The following is a 10,382-nucleotide window of genomic DNA, read 5'->3' as shown; positions in this document are numbered from 1 at the left end:
CGAAGTGCCATCTTCACTGTCTCTCCTTATAGCCCAGTGTTTGGCTCCTCTGTGTCGCCGTGGAGTCCCCCAGAGCACCACACACCCTGGGTAAATCCTTACAGACATGACAGAGCCAGCCTGCCCTCTGGGACACAGTGTGGTATAAAGGACTCAGGCCAGAACTATTACTCAGACACACCACCAATCTGAGGGCCAGAATAGCAGCAATTATTTAAGTATTCTTGGAAACACCAACATTTTCTTTCTTTTACTTTGTACTAATGTTTTCCTCTGGGCTTCAGAACAGACCTGCATTGTCAGCACAACACAACGTCCCTCACTCCGCCTTCCTTTCCCCCAACACACACACACACACACACACACACACACACACACACACACACACACACACACACACACACACACACACACGGAAGAGAAACCCATGCAGGCACGGTCTTCTGTGAGTTCATAGAGAGCCCATGCCAGGGAATTGGAGCTCCTCCTCTGCGACACCTGGTAGTGTGGTGGAACCTAGTTCGCCTGTCAGATGCAGCAGGTGCAGGAGCCAAGGTTGGTGGAGGAGGGAGGGTGCTGGGGACGCAGCTGGAGAAAAAGCTCCTCTCCAAACAGGTCAGAGCCCTGGAGAAGCAGCCCAGCACATGTAGCTCAGTACAGTTTCTTTGCCCACAGTGGATGCAGAGAGCCCCTTGATCTCCTCGACCAGTAGGTGGCGCCCTCGCATCTGATACCCAGCTTGATGGAGACAGAAGCTGCCACCTCTACCTGCGCCCTGTCCCTCAGGTGCCTCTCCCTCAGGTGCCTCTCCCAGAGTGGCCCCCGATGACTGGTAGCTGCCACCTAGAACGAGCTGCTCCCTCCATCACCAACCACACAAGTGAGGGCTCAGTTGGTGACCGTGGACACATCACCAGGCTTTTTTACCTGGGGTCTCCCCCTCACTCACCCATTTTCTAGTAATTGTGCCCAGAGCACCCGAGCTAATTGAAAGAAGACTTGGACTTTCGTGTTAAAGTAGCCTTCAGCTGGGAGGCAAGGGCTGCTTCTGGAAAATGTTAATGCTTTCTTGTTGGATACCAATCCTGCTTGGAACTAAGCTTCAAACAAAACCTCATCTGTAAAATGAGGGGGTTGAATCATCCCGAATAGCCATTCTGGCTTGGACGTTTGTGCTACTGTGAAAAAAATTCCAATTGAACCCTGGGTCGGGGAGCCAAGGGCTACTTCTAGTTGCCAGTGGTGTTGTCACAAATAAAGTGGTTGTGAATCAGTTTTTATTTTAGGCCTTGCATTTGATAGATTAATTTCTATTTTGTGGGCCACTCTGAATAATTCCAAGAAAATCTCCATCAGAGATGCTCTCTCCATCAGATGCTCTCTCCATCAGAGGCTCCACTGACATCAACACCACCAGATAGGAGGCCCCCGGTGTGCAAACCTCAGGCTGAGTCACTTTTCGAAGACTTGGCTCCAGGTGAAAAAAAAGATTGTTTATGCTTGGGACCCCTAGTTTCCATGGAGACAGAGTTTCTCCCTCTCTATCCACCTTCAGGGGGTGTGGGCTTCAGAGGGTTTCCCACCTACCCGTGCCCAGAACTGAATTTAAGAGGTCCAATCTTGGGTCAGACAAATCCATCATCCCTGAAGACAGACAAAAGCTCTGTGTTCTGGACAGCCAGACAACCTGAATTTGGGAGGTGTGGCCTTCACTGCTATATAATTTTGGCTTGGAGGTTTATTATTTGTTTGTTTACTTAATTATTTAATTATTTCTTATGGGATTTCTCCATGTAGGTACAGTCTTGCTGAGACCTCCTAAGCTCTTTATTTGGAAAAGAAAAGATCCTTTTTTTTTTTTTTTTTTAAAGAGAGTAGAGAGGTTTATAATCACTTCAGATGGGAGACTAGAACTGCTGAATAGAGAACTGTGTTTGGAGGAGATCAGCTGGGAATGCGATGAAGCACAGTGAAGAGCAGCAGATGGTTTCTAAACTGACAAAGCAAAGAGCTTTCTCTTTACTCCAGTTCTAAATTCTTTAGAATCCTGGAATCTCCACACTGAAAGAGACCTCCGAAGTCACCTGGTCTTTCCTCCATCCTTGGCAATTGTCACCCACTGCCTGTTTCCCAGGGCAGTCAACTCTATATTCTTATAACTCGGTTGAAAAAAATCTTCTGAAGTTCTTAGAATGAGCTGAAATCAGCCTCCCCGTAACTTCCATCCACCAGTCACAGGTTTGTCCTCAGGAAGCCCGTGCAGAGAAGAAAGTATCAACTTTAGTCCAAGTTAGCTTGGACTACACCATTCGCAGCAGCTACCATGTCATCTTCTCTTCTGGATAATACCCCTAGTTCTTTTAACCACTCCTCATTTTCGGTCATTTCCAGACCCTTCACCCTCCTGGCCACTCGCCTCTGGATGCTTTCCAAGCTGTCAGCTTACATTTTACACTGTGACTGGGACTCTGTGCTGATGTTCCTAGATTCTCTGTTGATGGGCTGACGGATGTAGGGACATCCTGAAACTGCAAAGCCGCGTGCAGATGTCTCACCAGAAACTGGTTACAGGGACACGTCCTGTCATCAAGAACAATCTTGGAGTAGCTGGCAAACACCATGGCATGTTTTCTACCATGAGAACCACATGCTACATATCTTTAAATGTGTCTCTAGAGAATCAGAGTATAGTTGGAAGTGATTTATTTTTCCTCCAATGAACGCTTAGTATCAATCTTCTAGGATCCTATCTCTGATCATAGAAGAAAGGCTTTGGAGCTGTGACAATAGATGGCCCAGTCTCTAACCTCAAGGAGATTAAATGGAATGCTCTACAAAAGCTTAATTGGCCCAGGTGTGCTAGCTCTAAGCAACTTTGGAAGAATTCTGCTTGTGATTAAAAAAAAAAGCATGGTCATAGATGATTGGAGATGGAAGGAATCTCAGGAAGCTTGAATTGATGTCCCTTGGTTTATAGATGTGTAAACTGAGCTCCAGAATTTGTAGCTCATCCACCTACCCGTCTATCCTTCCATCCATCCACACAACAAATGGATTTATTTAGCAGCCACAATTTGCAAGGTAATATATTTGGGGGGAGTCCAAAATGAACAACAATACCAGATAAGGAGTGGGAAGTAACCTCGCTGGTGTATGGATAAAGAGCTCTTATTGAATGATCTGGCCAAGGTAATCCAGTTGGTTGGCATCAGAGCCAGGAATAGAAAGCAGGTCTTCTGACATCTGGCACAGGGCTTTTCCCAAAGCACATGCTATCACTAGTAAATGATTAGATGGTAGGTGATAGAGCATCTGTTCTATTTCAGGGGACTGCGTCCTAATGGAATCCTATTTAGACATTTCAGGCAATATGTCTGTAATTGGTTGCACAGAATGCTTCACCACTGAAAAGCACGATGCAGAAGCTAGAGACAAAAACTATTCCTGTCCATCTTCCAGAAGCATAGACAATCCCTCCTTAGCCCCTTCATTCATGACTCCCCCTTGCCAACAGTTTACCAAAATTCTCCCCCAGGATCCACCAGAGAGCAAATCCAAATTGTTTTCCTTAGCTTTCCTGCTCTTTGAGCTCCACAAGATTGGATGTTATTGGCTTTCCTGAAACATCCTCCTCCCTTGGTTCCCAGATGCTTCTCTCTCCGCTCTCCCCTTGCTGACTATCCCTTGTCAGTCCCTTACCCATGAACATTTTCAGATATATTACCTTGTACATTATAGCTTCAGAATAAATACATTTGTTGAGTGGGATGGATGGATGGATGGCCAGGTGAATGAATGACAAATTCTGGAGCCCAGTTTGCCCATTTATAAACCAAGCAATATTAATTCAAGCTTCCTAAGGTTCCTCATTCTTCATATTTTGCCATAATGTCCCTCCTTTGAGGACTGACTCATTCATAGTACCTCTGCTATCATCTCTATGTATGAAGCTTCCAAATCTATCCCCACCTTGACAAGTATCCCTTGTTCCACTTGGCTCTCTTTCTGTTGCTTCAAACTCAACAGGTCTCAAATCAAGCCATCCTTGCCTGATTCCCACTATACTCCATGCCAAACATCCATCTCCTTTCCACCACCCTAACCAGCAGCCCTCCCTTCCAGACTCATTCTCTTAGTTCACCAGGCTCAAAACATTGAGATAAAATTTAGTTTTCCTCTCCTGTTAAATAAGACAATCACCTACAGAAAGTCATTAGATATTCCTCTCTCAAATCAGTTTAATTTTATCTATCCATCTATCCATGAATCCATCTTTCGTCCTTTGAGAACATCCCAGCTTACTCTGGGATGACTAGGTCATGTTTCAGGGAAGCCAGATCCCTGTCCTGCAAGCTCGGAGTAACGTCACATCTCAGCCAGAGTTGCTGGTATATGCATCCCCCAGGCGTTTAAGCTATGCCCAGCCAGATGCTCCACTCACCTTCTTTTCACCCTTGAGTACAAGTCCAAGGCCAAGAGCACGTGCAGGGCCACCTGGCACACCAAGATGCCTCTCCATCAGGAAGTCTTGCTGGAGAGCAAATGGCCCTCTTACTCCTCTGGGAGGGGAGCCTCTCCAATGACACAATGGGCCATAACCTGAAATCAGACCTTATTTTAGAATAGGCAGCTGGGAGCTCAGGGCTCCCCAGAGTTGAGCAGTGACCCCTCTAGTGCAGCCCACTCCCAACTCCTTCCCTCCTTAGCCTCATTTCCCCACCACCCACTTCTGCTCCAAATGCCAGTATCAAGCCCTCCTCTATGATTGTTTGCAAAGAGGGGGAGGGATGAAGGGGGCTGTATGTTAGTCAAACATCTTTAACCTCCCCAAGAGCATAGATGCAAATGTCCAGGAGAAACCCACTTTGGGGCCGTGTTGGGGCACACAGAGTGGCTACGATCCAGGCATGACATCCCAGGTACCCACGTAAAGATATTTTCAGTCTGACCACAGATACCTGCATCCAGATTTCTAGACTTACAGGAAATTGGAGCTTCAAGGGCCCTCAGCGACCAACCAATGCAATTCCCCCTTGTGCAGATGGGAAGACCAAGGCTCAGTGACTTTCCAAGGTCACTCAGTGAGGCACAGACAGAGCTGGAGCTAGAAGGCAGAGGGCCAGTCCAGTAGGCAGGATAGTGACAGCGAGCTACCCTGTCACTGAGATAAGACCCCACGGCAGCTGGGGGTTCTGGGTTCTGCCCCTTAAACTTTGAGTAAAAAGGGTTCTGTTAGTGGAGGCAGGTGGATGGTGTGAGCCCAGAAAGGCAGTAGAGAAGTGGGGCTTGGGTCTGAGCGGGGTGGGAGCACGTCCAGTGAGGGGTGACCCATGCTCGGCCTGGGAGCCCAGCACAGCTGGAGAGGCAGGGAACGGCCCCGCAAGGACTTGAACTTCATGTTCCCCATCAGAGCCCTGATCACCTGGGGAGCCAGCCAATTTCACAGAAGGACCCCCTTCCTGCCCTCTCTGCCTACTCACGGGGCTGGCTGGCCAAGAGGCAGCCCTTCCACCCACGGCTCCCATGGCTGCCGGGGACTCAGGCACCCTGCCTGCTCACCTCACCCCTCATGTCCAGACGTGCTCGGGATGCACGCTGTCTTTGCCAAGGGCCCTCAGAGGTTCAGACTATCCACATCCACTTCCAGGGACTGAGGCTCCCAGGGTATTGAAAAATAAAGAAATGCCAAACAGGGTTACAAAAATTGAGTTGTGTTAAAAACATTTCCTGTGAACAAATTAACACTCTTTACACACACACACACACACACACCCCAAACATAATGCAACATAATCGTGCTATTCACAAAATAGTCATAGAAATTATACAAACATTCAGAGGCCCCCTTGGCAACGTGGCCCAGCAATGAACATGGATTTAAAGTTGTATGGTGAAGGTCTCCTTCAGCAAATCTCTGACTGGATGTGAAACCTCCCTCAAAGGTAAGTAACATTTGAGGTCGAGACACGGACCAAACGCCTCTTGTGTCTGAGCCCCAGTCCCTCAGCCAGCTCCATCCTGAGGTGTGCAGTTGACAGACTCTACCTGAAGGTGAGCCGCAGCCCCTCAGGGACTGGGCCTATACTGGCTGCCTGTCACACTCACGTCCACACGCAGCCCCAAGCCTGCACCTCAGGGAGAGAGGGAGGGACACCAGGCTGCCCCCAGGGACAGCGCAGGAGCCTGGGCTGCCGGTGGGCAGCCGGGCCTGGCTGAATGAGGCCTTTTCATAACACACCACCCAAGAGGGGGATGTAATCCCTCCCTAGCCACACAGAGCCCTCTCAACCCAGGCAGCACAGTGCACTGTTCACACAGCTCAGGAAACAAAATAAATATATTCTCCCCCAAAGACCCCACAATGGGGCTTTTTCATGGCAGAGAATCAGTAACAGCCCCCTCTCTCCACCCGGCCGACAGCCTACTGGTCCCTATAGCCTTTGCCTGACCCTTTCTAGACTCAGGGTCCACCTGGCCCAGCCCAGGCCTGCCTGCCCACTTTCTGTCAAGGTCTTGTACGGACAGTGGCCCCAAGGGTAGGTATTGGGCACAGTCTGCAAGCATCCAGGGAAAGGAAGGAGGCAGGAGCGGGACCTAACATTTGTTGATTTCCTACTATGTGTCAGGCAGGCAAGAGACTCAGTGAGGACACCCCTTCTTGATGGATTAAAGCCGCCCGCAGATTAGGTTGCACAGGGCTGAGGAGGGGGGCAGCTACCAAGGTTACCGTTGAGATTCCTGGTCAACCATGCAAAGATCCAGGCTAAACTACATAGTTGGGGGAGCCACCCAGTGTTCTCTGACCCCTCCATCACACGAGGCCCCGAACTATCCCATGCCCGCATGTCCTATGGGAGGCTCACTTTCAGGGGGATGTCAACCAGCCCTGAAAAGACTTCTCTGGTACTTTGCCCCACTCCCCAGTCACAGCTAAACCAAATCATCTGTGACTCCCCAACATGTTCACCTGCCTTGGATGGTGCACTTCCCTCTGTCTGGAATGCCATCTTCCTTTCCACTCTCCTCTCTCTAAAATCATGGGGAATAGTAAAAAATAAATAGATAACATTCAGTGAGTGTTTACTCTGGGCCAAGCGCTTATTGGAATGCAAGCATCACCTCCTACAGGAAGCCTTCCCTGACTTTACCCAGCATTGTGACCATCTGTCTAAGAGTCTCTCTCCCCAGCTGGATGGGGAGGGCCTAGAGGTCAGGGCCATGCACCCCATCTCTGAGTGCCCGGTTCCTTTCCCAGAGGTGACCCCTAAAGGTTGGGTGAGTGTGGTGCCTGTACAGCACCTCATACTAGTACAAGCCCTGAGCCACAGAGTATAATGGCTCTTGTCTAGGAGTCAGCATCCCAGCTGTGAGGCCTGGGCAAATAATTTAACTATCTAAGCTCTATTTTTTGCTTTGTTTGTATTTTTGTTGTTGTTGTTGTTGTTTTTAGTTTTTAATTTCAAGCACAGAGAGTTGGGTTAATTCCATCCTTTAGCTCAAGGTATATGATCACCATTAGTTAATGCAAGGCCCCTTCTTATTTTATTTCTTTTTTATAGCTTTAATTGACATAGAATAATATTTAAAGTGTGCAGTTTGATGAGTTTTGGCATGTTCACGCACCCGAAGAACCATCACTGTGATCCAGGTAATGAACAAATTCATCACCCCCACAAGCCACAAGTTTCTCTGTGCCCTTTGGTAATCTCTCCCTCCCTCCTCTCCCCTCCTCCTATCCCCAACTCTGGGGGCAACGACTCATCTGCTTTCTGTCATTATAGATTAGCTTGTGTTTTCTAGAAATGTATATAAATGGAATCATACTGTCTGGATTTTGTCATTCAGCATAATTATTTTGCACATCATCCATATTGTTGTGTGTATCAATGGTTTTTCCTCTTTAATTGTTGAGTAGCATTCTACTATATGGTTATAGTACAATTTGTTCGTCCATTTATCTGTTGATGTACATTGGAGTTGTTCCCAGTTTTTGGTTATTACAAATAAAGCTTCTGTGAACACGTATATAGAAAACTTTGTGTGGACATATACTTTCTTTTTTTTTTGCGGTACGTGGGCCTCTCACTGCTGCGGCCTCTCCTGCCGCGGAGCACAGGCTCCCGACGCGCAGGCTCAGTGGCCATGGCCCACAGGCCCAGCCACTCCGCGGCATGCGGGATCCTCCCAGACCGGGGCACGAACCCGTGTCCCCTGCATCGGAGGACTCCCAACTACTGCGCCACCAGGGAAGCCCCGACATATACTTTCATTTCTCTCTCGAAGTAGAATGGCTGGGTCATATTTTATTTTATTTTTCTCCTTCATTCCCGATCTTTACTCTCACTCTCCCTTAAGCACCCACTCTGATATTCAACGTATTCCCTTAACTATGAACATATCCTCATAAAATGCTCAGAGCTGTCATGTGTGCGGTTGGGGGGAGTTAACTTATGTACATAGTACTATACTGTAAATCTAGTTGTTTCTTGTTTCACTTGATCTTATTTTTTGAGCTCCATTATGCCTATTCTGCAGTTAGAAGTTTGCTGCTTCTAACTACTGTGCAACATTCATAGTGTGTCCCCACCACCTTACTTATCCCTCCCTTTGATGAACACCAAGGTTGCGCCCAACACAGCACTCCCATAAATAATGTCATGGTGAACATGTCATCCTTCCAGTCCCCTTGCCAATCTGCACAAGCACTGAGTTGGATCTCCGGGTCCCAAGGTATGCACTTACTTCTTATCACCCAGGGTTGCTGGCTTCACTGCTTCCACACTGCCTGAGCCAACTAGTTACCTGCCTGCCCTCCAGCAGTGCTCCGGCCCCCGCCTCCTCACATCCCGGCCAACGTTGAGTACCCGTCCACTTTGCTAATCTTTTCCCTTCTGATGGGTGTTGAGTGATATCATGTTTCAATGCATATTCATCTTATTACTAATGAGATTGAGCATCTTTTGAAATACCTGTTAGTTCTTCTCTTTCTGTGAATTACCAATTTGTATTCTTTGCCTGTCAAACTTTGTGTTTCCTAGCTTTTCCTTACTGATAGGCAGGAGCTCTTTGTTTCGCTTTGTTTGAATTGAGATATAACTTTCAAAAAGTAAAGTGCACAGATCTTTAGTGTGGAACTTGATTCGTTTTTACACATGTTTACACTGGTGTAACCATTGCCCAGATCAAGATTTAGAACATCTCCAGCCCTCACAAAGATTCCCTGTGTCCCCCTAAGTCAGTAACCTCTTAAGGTAGCCACTATTTTGACTTCTATCACCTTAGATTAGTTTTCCTGTCCCGAAACTTCATGAAAATGGAATTAAATGGTACGTACTTTTTGCACTGAATATTATCCGTGAGACCCATCTGTGTTGTTGTCTGCAGCATTAGGTCATTCTTTTTCATTGCTGCATAATATTCCACCATGTGCCTATACCACAATTTATTCACCCTTTTTCTTGTTGCTGGACATTTGGGTTGTTTCCAGTTTGGGGCTATTACACATGAATAAAGCATCTATAAACGTTCTTGAACATGCCTTTTGATGGATATAAGCACTCAGTGCAGTTGGGAGTGGAATTGTTGCATCATTGGGATTTTTGCAGGTTTAGCTTTAACGGACAACTGCCAAACATTTTCCAAAATGTTTGTACCAATTTACACTCCTACCAGTGGTTTCTGAAAATTCCAGTGGCTCCTTATCCCTGACAATACTTGATACTTTCAGTCTTTTTAATTGTAGCCATTCTGGTGGGTTTTGTAAGAGAGATCTATATATCCTAAGAGATTCACTTCTTTCGGGTTTTATATACTGTCTTGAAAATGTAATTTCACCCATCTGTTATCTTAGTGCACCATGTATGGTATTTGTCTCCTCATCTGTAAATGGGGATAATACACCTACCTTCAAAACCTGGCAAACAGTGGGTGCTCAATTCATCTTACTACACATTTCTGTCTCCACCGTTCCACGGGTGTTCTTCCAGGGCAGGGACTGGATGTTAATTTGTGTAGCAACCAGGGCTCCAGCTCCGGGCCAGCAAGGAGCGGTTTTTCAATAAAGTTTGTAGATTAAGTGACGGAGCCTTCCAGAAGCAATCTCCAGACTGCAATTCAAGGATCTGAGGGGGGGGAAAGAGGGGCCTGTGGCAGTGAAGTTGGAAGAACCATTTCCTTTTCAGGCATCCAGTGGGTGGGGAGCGCCTCCTTCTCCGGGGGTCGGCCCGTGGACTTAGCGAGGAGGGATGGGGTCAGGTGGGAGCCGGGGCTGAGATGGCCGTTTTTCCTCTTGAGCACTCGCTGCCCGGGTGGGCGGCGCGGAGCCGGCCAGCTGCCTTCTGCCCCTCTGCCGCTCCCTTTTTTCCAAAGGCTCTGCCCAGAGA

General features: G+C 47.6%; 1 long non-coding RNA gene across 1 annotated transcript; it reads right to left on the bottom strand.

Moving 5' to 3' along the window:
• Window positions 1-1,985: 1,985 nt before the first annotated feature.
• On the bottom strand, window positions 1,986-6,945 carry LOC132596820 (uncharacterized). Its single transcript, XR_009562872.1, has 4 exons — window positions 5,560-6,945; window positions 4,983-5,104; window positions 4,442-4,599; window positions 1,986-2,580 (listed from the first exon to the last, which is right to left on the bottom strand). It is a non-coding gene; the product is annotated as an uncharacterized lncRNA (long non-coding RNA).
• Window positions 6,946-10,382: the final 3,437 nt, after the last annotated feature.

The sequence above is a fragment of the Globicephala melas genome, chromosome 2, assembly GCF_963455315.2.
Source record: "Globicephala melas chromosome 2, mGloMel1.2, whole genome shotgun sequence".
Classification (NCBI taxonomy): domain Eukaryota; kingdom Metazoa; phylum Chordata; class Mammalia; order Artiodactyla; family Delphinidae; genus Globicephala; species Globicephala melas.
This window is presented reverse-complemented; position numbering and strand designations above follow the sequence as displayed.